Here is a 17,670-nt window from a genome sequence, read left to right as displayed (position 1 = left end):
GGCCTTGCGAAGGCGGAGGCAGAAATTGGAGGGATGCTACCACAAGCTCAGGAACATCAAGAATTCCTCTAGGGGAGGAAGAACCCTCCCCTAGTGCCTTGGAGAGAACATGGCCTGGCCAACATCTTGATTTTGGATATCTGGCCTCCAGAACTGTAAGAATAAATCTCAGCTGTTTGAAGCCACCAGGTCTGGGACACTTTGTGAAGGCAGCCTTAGGAGACGAATATAGCATCTGTCTTCGGGAGTTTACAGAGAAAGAGGGGGAGGGAGACAGGAGTTGCAGGGAGAGGAGAAAACGGCAAGACAACTTTCAGACAAATGATATAAAGGATAAAGGCTACCTCTGGCATAGTGGCCTGGGGAACAGGGTGAGGATGCCAGCCACAAAAGGGAAACAGACAGACAGACAGACAGACAGACAGAAGTGAGTGATGAAGGTAGGGAAATTAGGGGTTTAATGGAAGCGAAGGGGTGAAAAAGAGAGAGAGAGCCATAGCGAATTTGATGGGTCAGCTCCTTGAAAGGGAGAAGGGTCAAAGAAGGTTCTGGCATTCCTTGCCAGTTAGGGAAAGGATTGAGAAAGAGCAGAATGCTGCCACAGTGTCTGCCCCGTGACGATGACCTTGCCCCATGCCACCGCCCCAGCCTTCTCACACCTCAACATGGCTCTTACGTCAGACTCCTCTTCAGTTACTGCACTCAGGGAACATGTAGTTAGCACTCACTAAGTGACTGGTGCTGAAGAGGGTGCAGGCACAAAGACCAGAGAGCAGCACAAAGGAACAAGAAACTAGGAGCCTCAAGATTCTACAACCTGAATTGCTCTTTGCTGCCCTGTCAGCCTAGAAAGAATGTACTTAGAACTCCAGCCCATCCCAACTTGGATTGGGGCATTAGCCCACCTCACTGGGTCCAGAACAACTTCCACACTCCTTTATCATAATGCTTGGACATTATACTATATTTCTGTGTGTGTGTGTGTGTGCGTGTGTCTGTGTGTGTGTGTGTGTGTGTACATACACAGACATATATAGATAGGAGGTATAGATAGATAGGGAGATAGGGAGATATAGACACACAGATATCTATCTATAGGTATAAATATAAATAAAGATAGATGTAGAGATAGATAGATGATAGATAGATAGATAGATAGATAGATAGATAGATAGATAGGTATTATGCATAGAATGACTCCTCCATTAGAATGTGAGCTTCTGGAAGGCAGCCTCCTATTCAACTCCATCTAGTCAGTGCTTTTGCAGAGCCTCATGAACAGTAGTTGGTCAGTAAATATTTGATCAATAAATGTCCAAGGTATTCTAGAACTCAAACAACAAAAAGTCTTAAATAATAGAAAAATAGACAAAGGACACAAACACACAGTTTACAAAATAAAAAAAGTAGGAGCAGTTCTCAAGCACATGAAAAGATGCAGAAGTACAGTCATAATAAGAGGCATACAAATTAAAGCTACACTGAGGAAGCATGTCTCACCTCTTAGACCAGCAATAGTGTGACAGGATACTGGGCGAGAAGTTGTGGGGACACAAGCAGGCTCATACCTGCCCACAGAAATGACATAGCCTGTAAGGAAGTCCGGAGACAATGTCTACCCTCTATTTCGCAAGCCCACTTCTGGTGGGTTCCTGTGATATCTCTCAGATAGACCTACAAACACAAAGCTGGTGTACTTACAAGCATTTGGTAACAGCAAGAGATCTGAAGTAATTCAAGAGCCCTTCTCTAGAGAATTGGGAAAATAAACTGTGGTGCTTGAATAAGAATGAGAAAAATAAAAACTATATTCGTATTTGCTTAATTTGCATTAAGAAACACTGGCTGGAGCTGTAAGAAACTAATGCATGCGGCTACCTAAGTGGGAACAGGAGCAAGGTCGATAGCTGGAGAGAGAACAAGATTTCACAAGGCATGGCTTCCTTATCATGCTGATTCTTGAATTAGGTAAATGTATTGGATGGTCAAAAAATAATAAGTTCAATTTAAAATAAGAGAGAGATGACATTAACAAATAACATGTAATATAATATAACATGCAATATGTGGAAAGAGAGTTAGAAGAGTCTCACCTCTCTCGTATAGTACAGGAAGGTTCCCGGAGAAGAAATAAAAATGACTCAAAACTCAGAATAGATTAAAATTTCAAAATAGCGTAAAATTTACCTATTATATTATATTACCATATAATATTACCAATTTCCTGGAAGACTAAAGAGGAGATCTCTTTTCCTTAAGAATCAAAAACTGGAGGGGCACCTGGGTGACTCAGTCAGTTAAGCCTCCGACTTCGGTTCAGGTCAGATCTCACGTTTGTGGGTTCGAGCCCCTCATCAGGCTCTGTGCTGACAGCTAGCTCAGAGCCTGGAGCCTGCTTCCGGTTCTGTGTCTCCTTCTCTCTCTGCCCCTCCCCCTTTCATGCTCTGTCTCTCTCTGTATCAAAAATAAAAAAAAATTTTTTTTGAATAATAAAATTTAAAAAAAAGATTCAAAAACTGGAGTAAATAAATAATACCAGTCAAAAGCCCTTAAGCCACCTGAAGGAAAAGTCCATTGTGGGGAATTTCGCATGCTCAGGACACAAGTGGCCTAAACACTCAATTCTCTCATTCCCCCCCCCCAACAATCTCATTGAAATTCCATTTATTTCCTAATTTCAGCCTCTCTCCCAAACCCAATATCCTCACGTCTTGAACTTTTCTAGACTTTTCCATATCATCCATCAAAACCTTCCAAGATCTCTAGCTCAATATACCTTTCCCATTTTTATTTAAAATCCAGATTAACTGTCATAAAGATGTAAATGCCCTGCCCAACCCAGGATACTATAACTGATTAAACTCCATAATAATCTCACAAGATAAAGACCATCATAATCTATTTTACTAGCATTTTACAGATGAGAAAAGGGAGCCTAGAGAGGTGGGGTGCTTTGTCCAGGGTTATGTGGTATGGAAAGGTGGGGCCAGAATAGAAACCTTAGTCTGACCTTTAGTGCCTACTCACCAGTGCTGCATGCCTAGATGCCCCCACAATAATTTGTGGCCTATAGTCCTTTTCTTCTGCTTCATATCCCTCCATCCATGCATTCACTTGTCCATCAAACATCCATGGCCACTTATAGTATACAAGGTACTGTGCTAGGTAAGGGGGACAGAGATTCCAGAGATGGTGGTCCTTGACTTTGAGAAGTGTATGGTCCAGAAAGAACACATTCAGGTAAAAACACAGCTCCATATACAGGATGTTCTGCAATGTGAGCCTAGGAGAGGCCCTCCACCCCCACCCCCAATCCACTTCTTTATCTCTTATATTTTGCCTGCCCTGCTCAGGAAGTCTTTGTTTAGGGCCCTGTATCAATCACAACTGGAAAATCAACTCCATCAGGATTCTTCCAGGTAAAGTAAAGGGGTCTAAACAGATTTACATGCTAACAACTATCAAATTTGGTCTTGGGGTCTGCTTTCCTGTAGCCTATGGTTTTATGGATGTCATTTCAGGTTCAAACAAGAACAAGAGAATGGTGTGTTTTTGCTTCTAGCCTCAAGAATCAGGTTGAAAACAAAAGATAAAGAAGACTTAATCTGATATTTCTCACAGTGTAATTCAGAGGACCAAGAAGTAAAGAAGAACCCAGAAGTCTTACCTGTTGCTCTTAAATGTCTTCTTCCTTCTCAGTCCAAAGGACTCATGTTCCTATCATCATTGTGCTAAGTTGAGAAAGGACAGCCTACTTACTAAACTTGTAGTTTTTTTCCCCCTGTGATCTGCTCAGGTTCCACAGGGCAAGAGTGACCACTCAAGTTCCATCCCCCAAACAAAACACCAAAATTAGTCACACAGACCTGGGTTCAAAGCCAGACTCTGCCACTTAACAAGAAATCATCAGCATCAACTTCCTCATCTGGAGAATAAGATTAATAATGAAGATTTGGTAAGATAATACATACAAAGGCTCCAGACTGAGGCGTGACACAAATTCAAAGCCTTATTGGGACAGTCTCTTAAGCAGAGTCACTGCCACCTTCCACATGCAAACCTCTCAAAGTCAAGTCATGAGCATTAGCCCTGACTCCCTCTGTCCAAGGAACCTGTACTTATTTCTGCAGCCATAGCTTGGCCTCTAGAGCTGCAGAGGACAAGGAGAACAGGTTCTAGCGCCTGAGAAGAGAAAGGCTCGAAGGAGACAGGAACTACCCAAGCCTGCAGTCACACAGGCTGGGGTTAGGGTTACATTCTAGACTGGGGATGCAGAAGGAGTAGAGAAAAGTCTGGGCGAAAGGAAGTGCTGCAGGTTGGAGACAACCTAGTGTCCTCAGAGACCAACCAAGTCCATAGTTCAACACCAACAAAGCAGTAGGATCAAAAACATTACTTTGGAAAGAAATCACTATTTTCCAAAAAGTACACAGGAAGTCACTTTGAGGGGGGGAAAAAGTGTGAACTTTATTAAACTGGCCTATACTTTTGTATGGCTTGATATCATTTTCAGTTTTAAATACTTTGAGGCAAGGTGAGGGTAGGGAATAGAAGATAGGCACCCTGAGTGCCTGGGTGGCTCAGTCAGTTAAGTGTCTGTCTTTGGCTCAGGTCATGATCTCATGGTTTGTGAGTTTGAGCTCCACATCAGGCTCTTCCTCTCAGCACAAAATCTGCTTCATATCCTTTGTCTCCCTCTCTTTCTGGCCCTTCCCCTCTCTCCCTTCCCTCTCTTTCTCAAAAATAAAATAAACGTTAAAAACAAAACAAATTAACAAACAAAAAAGATAGGCACTATATTCTTTCCCATGTTATTCTGACCTGGCCCATTAAATACCAAAAAGACTTCATTGTATGTCTCTATTTTGATGGTCAGTAACCCAAATGCCTACAGAAGTCAAGCAGATCAGAGACAGAGTACCTGGACCAGGTAAGGAAACTTGAACATAAATGCCCTAGTCAACTATTGTCATAGAGAAGCAGTCAATGCTACTAGATCAATTTTTTAAAAATATATATAGAGAGATTTATATTAAGGAATTGGCTCACAAGAATGGTGGCTGGCAGTCCAAAATTTGTAGGGGAGGCCAAAAATTCAGGGAATAGTTGATGTTGCCATCTTGAGTCTGAATTCAGCAGGGCAGGAATTACCTGTTGATGATTATGATGTGAACATACTGCTAATGTTGCTCAATCACCTTTAGACATACACAATGACAGGAGATTTCCTCTTCCTGCAAGTGGGAATGGATTCACCTTCCTCCTGTATGTTTCCATTATTGCTCATTCATGAGGTCATATAAGTAAATATTTATGTCTTCCTTCACTAATAGACTAGGATACTTCTCAAAGTGTTGCTCACATATCAAAGACCTCAAAATATTCTAGAGTTCCTGTCAAATAGATTCTTGACACTCCTTATCTACAAACTCAGGAAATCCATGATTCTAACAAGCACTCTCAGGGTGCCTGGTGGAGTTCAGTTGGTTAAGTATCTGACTCTTGATTTTGGCTCAGGTCATGATCTCAAAGTGGTGAGATCCAGCCCCACCTCAGGCTCTGCCTTATGCAGGTGTGGAGCCTGCATAAGATTCCCTCTGTCCTTCTTCCTCTGCCTTTCCTCAGCTTGCATGTGCACTATCTCTCAAAAAAAAAAAAAAAAAAGACAGGCATTCTTTTTTTCTTCTGTATGCTAACATTTAAAACCCACCAGACAGAACTGTTTTCTCATTTTGTCCTTCAGTGACCAACAAAGTCCCTAACACCTAGTGGGAGCTTAACAAATGTTGTTGAACAAATTAATAAGTAGTGTCACTAGTTTATCCCTAGGTTCTCTTGTGATGTCTGTAAAAATCATAATACTAAACTTGTAATCTTGATCTCTTTGTTTTAGGTGATGACCAACTGTTGTATAACCATCTATGTATGTTTCCATTAACCCCACTAGATTGAAAATTTCCTTGCATTTTTGTCATTCTTGTATTCACAGAGCCTAGCCCAGTTACTGGAATAAGTTAGGTGCTGAGTAAATATGTTTTGAATGACTAGATAGATGGATGAATGGACAGATAAATAAACCTACCTTAGCATACACCACCCACTGTCTTATTGGGTTGTGAAAATGTTTTACTTGCTGGAACCTGAGTTTCTCATCCTATATTTCAGTAATTCATAATTGCTATGGATGTTAAAAATGCACCTATAACTTTCACTTACCATAGATTAAAGCATAGTTAAGAGTCTATAATATGTAATTTCTGTAGCATTAACTGTATCTCTTTTGTTGCTGTCAGAAAAAAATATATATCATAATATCCATAATTCATAGGTATGCTATTTTGGAGATGACCTTGAATCCTCTTCAAAATATAAACAAAACTATCCATAGCTTGATTGCTTAAACTATTAATATTACTGTTTTTTAATAAATTTTTCATGATACTTCAAAACCAATCCAGACCAAATACAGTGTCAAGACATTAAGGTTAAGTATAACTGCTATAAATCACTTGACCTAAATCAGGTGGTAAAGATTCCTGTTTCCAGAATGACTAAAATTAGAAAGACTGACAATAACAAGTGTTGATGAAGATGTGGAGCAACCTCAAGTCTCATATATTGCTGGTGGGAAACTGGTATTTACCCAAGAGAAATAAAAACACTTGTTAACAAAAAGACTTGTACAAGAATGTTTATACAGATCTATTCTTAATAGACCCAAACTGGAAGTGACAGACTCAAATGTCCATCAGAAGAGAAAGGAAAAGCATAATATCTTCACATAATGGGATAATGCTTAGCAATAAAAAGGAACAAACTGATAAACTGTCCAACAACATGAACACATCTCAAAGTCATGATCTTAAATGAAACAAGAGTATATTCTATAGAATATTTAGAAAAGGCAAAACTAATCTGTAGTGATAGAAATCAGAAGCATGCTTGCTTCTGCAAAGAGCAGGTGTTGACTGGAGAGGGCCATAAAGGAATTTTCCAGGTGAGAGAAATGTTCTGTATCTTAATTTGACAAAGGTTACATTTGTCAAAACCCACTGAATTATTTATTAAAGATCTGTACATTTTCTGTATGTAAAATATATCTCATTTTAAAAATTTATACTTCTAAATTGGCCAGAAATATCAAATCATAATCGATCTTTTATACATCATGGATTGTTGGTGCCATTTTTCAATAATCTAAGGCTTTAATGATTCCAGTAGAGGTGTTACCCCATCTTAACACAACACCTGTTTCATTCTACAAAGGTATTAGAGGACAGTCAAACACCACTCCAATATATAATTTATATGAGTGCCTGGCACCCTTGGGGCTCTTTATATTCATCAGTTGATTTAAATCTCACTTTTTAAAAATGTGCAGTGTGAATATTTAACAGACAAGAATCAAGGTCCAGATAGGTCAAGTTTTCTTGCCCAAGGTCACACAGCTCTTGAGTGATGTCACTGGGATTCAAACCCAGATCCTAAGCCCACACTCTTTCCTCTCCAATAAACAACACACACACACACACACACACACACACACACACACACACACACGCCTGAATCACAATTCATAGATCTTTCCATTCTTTTATCATGAATCTGTGATAACAGTTCTTCCTCTGAAATTTTAAAATAAATAAATGAAGCCTTTATAAAGCACTCTAGAGCCCATGGAAAGTTTTAAATCATTGCCTGATTCGTCTTGCTTGGCTCTCATTCTCAAATCTGTGTTTGCTTTGGAATCCAGGGACTGGAATAATCTACGGAGACTAAATGAAAGAAGCCACAGAGCTTTGTTGGCCAAGGGGCAAAACGGGGTGTTTCCTTCCCTTTGTTTAAGTGTTAAAACAAAATTGTCCATTATTCTACACACTGCATTATTGTTAGCATTTTTAGAAGGGAAGCAGACATATTGATTGCATTTCAAATAAAAAATTGAAAGCAATTAGCGGAAGGAAGAGAGAAATGAGCTTTACTGTCTACAACCACTGTCTGCTTTCAAGCCATGGTCTTTAGGATATGACTTTTGTATTGAATTTTTCACTCTCATTAGTGGTTTTTAACAGTGAATTTCTCAGTACCCAGGTCCAAACCAAAGCCAAGATTATTTAATTCTGAACTGTTAGCAACCTCTAAGAACCCATCCAAAATGCCCGGAAAAGTTCAGGTGACCCTCATGTATATAGTGAAATTAATATCCCACAGAAATGTCTCATTAATGTCAAAGTAATTCACTTAAACCTTTTCCTGGCAAAACATTAAACTTCTATGACAGAGAATAATATTGCATAGGCACCAAGACTAAAACAAGCTGACGAGCTTCGAATCAGAGGACCAACTGATTAATTGAAGAGGAAAAAGGAAAACTTATCACTATTGGAAAAGCAGTATTTTAGTCCAATATACTTCCAATGCTACTATAAACCATTTTGTATCCTCCAGAGAAAGCCTTCGTATATTCAGTCAACAAAATTAGAAACTGGTTTCCAATCTGGGTTTAAGTCCTAATCCTATTTTCCATGAAAAATAGTTTGTACTTTAAAGAGCTCAGGATGAAAATTCCTTTGGAAAAAAATTTAATTCTGTGGCTAGCTTGCTGTTATAGATACAAACATCTTAGCTGTCAGCTACAGGCTGAAAAATCGTATTCCTGTCTTTGGCTTATGGAGCAAGAAAATAATAACAAAAGCATCTCCTCTGATCTTAAAACCCTCTGGGTTCCAACTAGCAATGAATATGATTCCTAACACTGTAAATAGCCTTATAAATCTTGCCTTTCTTAACAGACTTAACATTTCCATTTTCTTAGATATTAGCAATAAAATACCATGTGTAAAGATCCTTAAGATTTGGCAAGACTTGGGGGGAAACACCTGGGTGGCTCAGTTGGTTAAACATCCAACTTTTGATTTCAGCTCAGGTCTTAATCTCAGGGTTGTGAGTGTGAGCCCCACGTTGGGCTCTGCACTGGGCATGATGCTTAAGGAAAAAAAGAAAAGAAGAAAAAAAAAAGATTTGGGCAAGTTAGTCAAAAGATTCAAAATACTTAGTCCCTATGAACAGTTGACCTTTCATATGGTCAAAGGTAGCCAAACAATTCCAGGAGTGCACAAGGAATAAAGAGGAAAGATTCAGAATAATAGGGGAAAGGCAGAATCAAGAAAATCTGTGCTGACAGCTCAGAGCTGGGAGCCTGCTTCAGATTCTGTGTCTCCCTCATTCTCTGCCCCTTCCCTGCCCGCTTGCTCTCTCTCAAAAATAAATAAACATTTAAAAAATGTTTTAAATAAATAAAATAAAATGTGTAGTTTTTGTTGTGCAGACAGTTTCAAATGGAGCAATTCAAGCTGAAGTGTTTTTGACTTTGGTTTTCCTCAGGGAAACATGCACAGCAGCAAAGGATAATGGGAAAGGCTGGCGGAACTTGGATACAGAAGGTTTCTATCCCAGTTCCATTTTTCCTAACCCAGAAACTTGGGCAATAAAAACAAATTGATAATAACAATGGCCAACAGTTATCGAAGCTTAAAGAGCCAGACCCTGGTCAAAGTGTTTTGTGTGTATTAAGTTATTTAGGTCTATGAGATAGTGAAGTGTTTAAGACCCTCCCAATTACTAGCTACATCATCCTGGACAGATTCCTCTTCTGCAGAGTCATCATGCAATTGCATCTACCTCCTCGGCTACTTATGAGAACTAATGAGCTAATACTAAAGTCAAGCACATAAAACAGTGTTTGTCTGGCACAAGGCAGGCACTCAATCAACATTTGCTATTGTTACTCCCATTTTACATTTAGGAAACTGAGACACAGAAAGTCTATTTGCTAAAGAAATGGTGATTAACATCTAACTAATGAACCTGTAATATTTGGCCTTTGTAAATATTTCATACGTGTAACTGTTTTTCATCCTATAATAAACAGAGCTCACTGTGAAAACAACTCTCTGTTATTCAAAATTGTGCTTTGCCTAAACTGAACACAAAGAGTTCCAAGTGTAGATTTCTACTACAACATGTTTAACTAGCTGTCAATTATTATCTGACCCTTCCTCTTGCACTCCTGATTATATCCAAAGCCCATCAATAAATTATGCAGATTGAATGAAGATCTACATTCTGCAATAACTATTATACTAAGGCACCTTTCCAATAACAATCAATGTACTGATCTGTAAAATGGGCAACCTAAACTGACACACACCCCCGCCCCCACAGCAGGGCACTTTTAAGGTGAATTCTCCAGACTCCAGGTCCTGGCCTACTGGCTAGGCAGCCTCAGGAGCTTGCCAGTGAGAAGAACACAGCCATCTCTTTTAGACAAATTCCCCCTAACCAAGCTTTTCACCACAACCCATGTATAAAACCAGAATGCCAAATGATTAATTACAAGGACATACAACACATCAAACAGATCTGAGACTAGATTGGTTGGTGGCTGTATTCACTTCCTGTGAACCAATCTGCCTGGGAAACTGGATTCTAATTAGAAGGCTACTTGGTGAATATGGAACCAGTAAGAAGGCAGATCGAGTCATCTCCAGTGTAACCAGGACTGAAGAGTTCATATTAGGGTTTGACAGGTCCCGTCCTTCTCTCTGCAGATAACCCCTCACAGGCAATTTAACTGAGTTTATCCTTTGAAACTGTGAGGCCATGAATCCCCTCAGAACTCATTCTTTCTTCATCTCTGAGAAGAACTTCAAGCCTGTTGCAGTCAAGGCCATGGCACCCTGTCAGGTAATCCACCTCTATAATCGGCCTCCTTTGACATTTGTTTCACAATTTATCTCTCTTAGAAGGCATCTCCTTTCCAAAGCTCAAAGCACAATGGTAGGTGGACCCCCATTTCTCCCAAATACAAACAGTAAGATAATTACCTAATCTAGTACAAAATAAATCCTTCCTAAATATAATGACTTTCTTAATGCCTCCTTCCCAGAAGTCAGCCACAATCTACCCCACTGTGGCACGTACAAGTGTTCACGGGGGACACTGGTGGACCAAAGGGTCAGTTCTTTCATTCACTCCTTTAACTTCTATTTGCTGGGTGTCTGTTATGTGCCAAGCACTGAGCAGTACAGTGAATCAGCAGGATGTAAAAATGACACAGACTCTGCCTGCCCAGATCTCTGAGCACTGCGAAACAGATACTAATCATTTGCTGCAACGCCACCAGAGAAGGGAAAGCTACAAACTGAAAAGTACCCTGGAGGGAAAAAAGAAATACAATTCTTTGAGAGAACTAATGAGTTGACCCAACCAGGAGGGTTAAAAAGTCTTCCCTGAACACACAAGATTTGAGTGGAGGTTGAAAGGAGAGTAGCAGGCTCTCATGGGGGGAGCAGAGAGCTGCCAGGAGGGGTTGGAGAGAGAAAACCAGTTTCAGATGAAGGAAACTGCACTTCAGAAGCCTTGAGGCATGTGTGTGTGTGTGTGTGTGTGTGTGTGTGTGTGTGTGAGAGAGAGAGAGAGAGAGAGCGAGCGAGCGAGCAGCGAGCAGCATGGACAGAAGAGGAATCTAAAGAAGGTAAAAGATGCCCAGAAGGCAATGAGCCATTGTGCAAAGCAGTCACAAGACAGGTGGTGCAGGTAGGAGGGAGCTGGGCCAGGCAGCACCTTGCCAGCCGAAATACAGATTTTGATCTTTATTCTGGGGTGAAGGATTTTAGAGTCAGTTGATGATTCTTGATCGGATTTGCCTCTCAAAAGATCACTCTCCTACAGAGTGGAGAATCAGTTGAAGAATCTATGAAGGAGGCCGGGACGTCAGCTGAAGAGGGAATCACCGTAGTCCAGAGATGCTGGTCCCTCAGCGATCAGTGGACACAAAGAGAAATGGACAGGGCAGAGATACCGCAAAAGTAAATGTCCATTAGCAGGCAAGGGGTAAGAAAACACTTGTTCCACTCTGCGGACAGACTACTCAGCAATGAAAAAAAACAGACCATAGTCAATATGGGACAGAACTTTAGAGGTGCAGTAACAGGGAACTGACCAGAAAGGCACACAAGGGAACTTCTAGACATGAAATCTAAATTGTGTTGGTCATTACACAGGCATACAAATGGGTCAAAATTCATCCACATATATGTTTTAATGGCTAAGTTTTATTGTATGTAAAGTATATCTCAAAAAGTTTGTTTTTTAGAAATCAGTGCATCTTAATTATTAAGAAATAGATTTTGGAATCATATATACATGAATTTGAATCCTAGCTCTACCAATGGTAACTGTGTCACTCTAGAAAAGTCGATAAGACAGGGAGGAAGGACGGTTGTTTGAAGGTTCAAATCACCCAGTTTAGCACATTGCCAAATACAAAGGCAAGAGGGTCTACCATTCAAGTTTCCTTGACTCATATTTTCCAAGGCTCACATTTTGTCCTAAATGTCATGACACCACTCAAATGGGAGGTAGCAGTGACATGAGTATAAACTCTCTTCTCAGGCTATCTATGGTTGCTAAACCTGTATCTTCAAGAGCAGTAGGTAAAACAATGAACATTTTTTGAGTGTATAGGGGTTACAACAAATCACTCCAAAGGGTGCTAATTTGGCATGGGGATTATTTTGAGCTGAAAACAGTCAAGGTCCAAAAGACGCAGGAAAAAACTGTGATCTTTCCCCAACTGCCTAAAAGAATTTAGAGAATCTGCTTCAGGAAGAGAGTTATTACCATAGATAACTATAGTATAATATGAACTAGGTATGTAGAAAGGGAGGAACCTGGCAAAGCCTATTTGATCAAGGTCCTCTCTATGTTCCATTGTTTCTGAAGGGCCAGCAAACATTTGTTTACCAGATATTAACTCTTTTTTACCTTCCCATGAATTGCTGTCCTTCCCTTTAAAGTCTCAGACTCCCGCCCCCTTCCCCTTAGTTCAGGAGGACATATATACCTCATTTTGCCTCTCTTTAGAATCTCATGTTTATGTGGATTCCTCATATGTATGTAATTAAATTTGATTTTCTCTTATTAATCTGTGTCATGTCAATTTCATTCTTAGACCAGCCAAAAGAATCGTAAAAGATGAAGGGAAAGCTTTCCTTCCCAGCAAATGCTTCCTAGTCTTAGGTATGTGGTAGGCCCTACAGATGTTTCTCATTTGATCCTAATATAAATTCTAAGAGGTGGCCATTGTTTCTATAGCTTTGAAATGTAGAAATCTCCCAGGAAACAGTACCTTGACCAAAGTCATTCAGAGTGAACACGGAGTCCAAGGTCCTTGCAGTGGTGAGAGAATGCTACCTTAGCCCCACCTCCAGTGTTCTAGGAGGAAACGTGAGGGTTCTCACAGGAACTTTTCCAAAAGCCAATACTAAAACACAGGTAGTCTAAGAAATTATTTTAAATGGATACAATTAGACACTTATTTTTTTGCTTTTATTGTATTTGTTAAGGTTACTATCTTAGTCTGTCCATCTACCTAACGTGATATCAGTGGCTGCATAACTTGTAAACAACAGAAATTTACGTCTCACAGTATTGGAGCCTGGAAATCCAAGATCAGGGTGTCCCCATGGTCAAGTAAGGGCTCTCTTTCAGGTTGCAAACTTCTCCATATATCCTGACAAGGTGGTAGGGGACACAGGAGCTCTCTTTAGCATTAATCTCATTCATGACAGCTCTACCCTCACAATCTAACCACTTTCCAAGACTCCACCTCCTAAAACCATCACACCGGGCTTTATTTAGGACAGTGATAGTGGCTTTCTATTTATGCTGATGAATTAAATTTCCTTTCTAAGATAAGTTTAAGTTTTTTTAAGTCAGTCAAATTAAAACCATAAAGGCATTGGCAGTATAGGCACTACTTAGATATCTCAAAATTGGAAATGACTGAAGTTAAGAAAGGCTGGGTCAGCTCAAGTAGACAAGTTTAGGGCCCCAAGATGCCAGGAAGGTGGGCCAGGGAAGCAGAGAAGATACAGGTTTAGCAACCATAGATAGCCTGAGAAGAGAGTTTATACTCATGTCACTGCTACCTCCCATTTGAGTGGTGTCATGACATTTAGGACAAAATGTGAGCCTTAGAGAAAGAATACAAATGGGGAAGAGAGAGTGGTAAGAGGGGGAAGAATGGGGGGAAGATAGGAAGGGAGCTGGAGCAATGATATGGATAGTGTGTCTGTCAATGCCAGGCCAAGAACCAGTGCTATTACTTTTTCACTCCAGCTAGACAGCTTTTTAGGGAAAGCCAAAACAGCTCAAAGCATTTCTTAGAATCTTTTTTCCTCTATGAACCAAGGGGAACACAGATGTGAAATGATTACTTTCAGAAACGAAAGATTTAAAATAATGAATCCTCTTATACTTTCAACTTCACTCTGTCGCTGTCACAGGTAGCTTTTGAAGATGAGGCAAGAGACAATAATTATTTCTAGATAAAAACAATGATGCTCTGCAAATTGAAATCCACTGCCTCTTACACTATATTTCTTAAGCAAAGCCTTTGCAGAGTAGCTGGATGACACATATGATACATTCTTATTAAAAACCAGGCCTGGTTTGTTTGTTTGCTTTCCTAGACTCGTATCCAAACTAATCCTTATGGGATTTTAAAAATGCTTATGGAATTTATTCTATTCCATGTATTCTCTCCTGTTTCTCTCAGTGATCCTAGCACATTCTAACTTAAGATTTGGTCACATTAGCTTCGAAACAAAACCTCTAATTTCTACTCTGATTTCTATACCACCATCATCTCCCAAACACAAATTGTCTGTACCCAGGTTCTCAGTAGACATGTCCTAGAAAGTTCCTATATTCACCTTTGGAATTAAAGTTCCTATATTCCTATAGAAATTCCTATATTACTATATTCACCTGTAGAAGAAAAAAGGAAGGGAAACTAAAAAGAGTTTTTAGACCTGCAAATCAGTCTGAAGGATAGAAAGGCAGGAGAATAGAGATAAAACAATGAGAGGTGGCCAAACTTCCTGGTCAGACAATGACAGGACCTGAGAGAAAGAAGCAAACAACCGACACATAATGGGTGAAATCTTTTGGGGAAGAGGAGTTTATAAATCAGGAAATTATAGCATCACATTAGGTAGTTCTAGAGAATGCTTGATTCAAAATGGACACTGAATGATGGTTTGTTGATTAAATCAGCAAATACATGAATGATTGTCCAAGCTATAGAGGCCATGGCAGGCTCAAGAGAGAGAAAATGGGGGAGCTGACCACCTAGAAGCTTATCCTTATGCTACTCCAGCTTCAGTGAAATGTGCGTTGAAGGAGAGAGGATATATCAGATATTTTAGTCCCATTGTCCGGACCCATGTATTAGATCAATATGAGACATGGTATCTCTCGTCCTACATTGTACAGTAAAGACCATCCCAAAGGGCCTTCTAAGATTAAAGAAACTGAAACTCACTAAGAGTAAGAGAGGTGAGAACATGACACATGATAACTTCCACAAGAACTTGTAAAAATACCCTAAGGAATGATCTGGTTATTATCATAGCACTCATTGTTTCAGGGAACATTTATTAAGAGGCTACTACCCACCTTATGGTTGAAGCGGGACAGGTGTTTGGTTACAAACTATGATGTGGTAGACAGAAAAAACTGGGGGAAAGAGCCAGGAAATATGAATCTGAGTCCTGGCTCAGATACTCAGTGACTTTGGGAAAGGGCATTCCAAATGGAAAACAACTTGTGAGCCATCCCAAAGAGATAAGAAACAGCATGTGAGTTCAAGAAATTACAAGAAGTGTAGTGTTCAGCAAAAGTGTCAGTCAGGGATGGTAAGACTTTAGGCTAATATGTAGTAAGTGCTCAGTAAATATTTGTCGAATGCATGAAGGAGAAATAGAAACAGATCACAGAGGACCTTATATCCATTCTATGCTAAAAACAAGTTTCTCTTAACCATCAAAACCCCAGAAGAGAAAGCAGGAAACAGACTCCTTGACCTCAACCACAGCAATTTCCTACTTGACACATCCCCAAAGGCAAGGGAATCAAGAATAAAAATGACTTATTGGGACCTCATCAAGATAAAAAAACTTCTTCACTACAAAGGAAGCAATCAAGAAAACTAATAGGCAACCGATAGAATGGGAAAACATAGTTGCAAATGACATATCAGATAAAGGGCTAGTATCCAAAATCATTAAGAAACTCACCAAACTCCACACCCAAAAAACAAATAATTCAGTGAAGAAATGGGCAGAAGACATGAATAGACACTTCTCCAAAGAGGACATCCAGATGGCCAACACATGAAACGATGCTCCCATCATCAGGGAAATACAAATCAAAACCACACTGATATACCACCTCACACTGGTCAGAGTCGCTAAAATGAACAAACCAGGAGACTATAGATGCTGGCAACGGTGTGGAGAGGCAGGCACCCTCCTACACTGTTGGTGGCAATGTAAACTGGTATAGCCACTCTGGAAAACAGTGTGGAGGTTCCTCAGAAAATTATCAATAGAACTCCCCTATGACTCAGCAATAGCACTGCTGGGGATATACCCATGGGATACAGAAGTGCTGATGCATAGGAGCACATGTACCCCAATGTTCATAGCAGCACTTTCAACACTAGCCAAATCATGGAAAGAGCCTAAATGTCCATCAACTGATGAATGGATCAAGAAGATGTGGTTTATCTATACAATGGAATACTACATGGCAATGAGAAAGAATGAAATCTGGCCATTTGTAGCACCATGGATGGAACTCAAGGGAGTCATGCTAAGTGAAATAAGTCAGACAGAGAAGGATAGATACCATATGTTTTATGGTAACAAGAGAAATTTAACAGAGGAGCATGGAGAAGAGGAAGGGGGGAAAATAGTTGAGGAGAGGGAGGAAGGCAAGCCATGAGAGACTCTTGAATACTGAGAATAGACTGAGGGCTGATGGGGGAGGGGGAGAAGGGAAGGGGGTGATGAGCATGGAGGAGGGCACTTGTGGGGAGGAGCACTGGGTGTTATATGGAAACCAACTTGACAATAAACTATAAAAAATAATAACAAAAAAAATAAATCCAGTTTCTCTGGTAGGCAGTGCAGAATCACCAATGGGACAGAACTTTATTCAGATTTAGGTTAGAGCTAGGTGCTACACTGTATGGAAAATTAATGTAAGGAGAACAAGAAATAAGACAGAAAGACTAGCTAATAGGCAAGGGTCCTAGAAAGAGAGAAGAGCAAATGACTTGGAGAAATAAGAGCTAAAAGAGATAGCATTTGGCAGTTGGTGAGATGAGGAGAGTAAGTAGAAGTAAAGTTGAATCATGGGCTTTTAGGGTGATTAGGTACTTGATCATAGCATTGACTTTTATAGAAAGTGAATGAAGAACAAATATAGAAGGGAAACTGATAAGATTGACATTAGATACCTTGAGCAGAGCATCCAGGTGAAAATAAATCATTTGAATTAATGAACATTAAAATAATAAACAATAAAAATTTAAATAAACATTTATTGAGACTTTCCCATGAGTCAAGAGGTGTTCTAAGCCCCCTACATACATGAAGTCATTTAATCCTCACAATAGCCCCAGAACGTAGGGAAGGTAAACAAGGTACAGAGAGTTAAAGTAACTCCCCAAAGTTCCCAAGCTGGTAAGTGGCAGAGTTAGATTCAAACTCAGAAATATGTGGCTCCAGATCACACTCTCTCAACTTCTGTGTAAAT

The sequence above is a fragment of the Suricata suricatta genome, chromosome 10, assembly GCF_006229205.1.
Source record: "Suricata suricatta isolate VVHF042 chromosome 10, meerkat_22Aug2017_6uvM2_HiC, whole genome shotgun sequence".
Lineage (NCBI taxonomy): Eukaryota > Metazoa > Chordata > Mammalia > Carnivora > Herpestidae > Suricata > Suricata suricatta.
Note: the sequence above shows the minus strand (reverse complement) of the source record.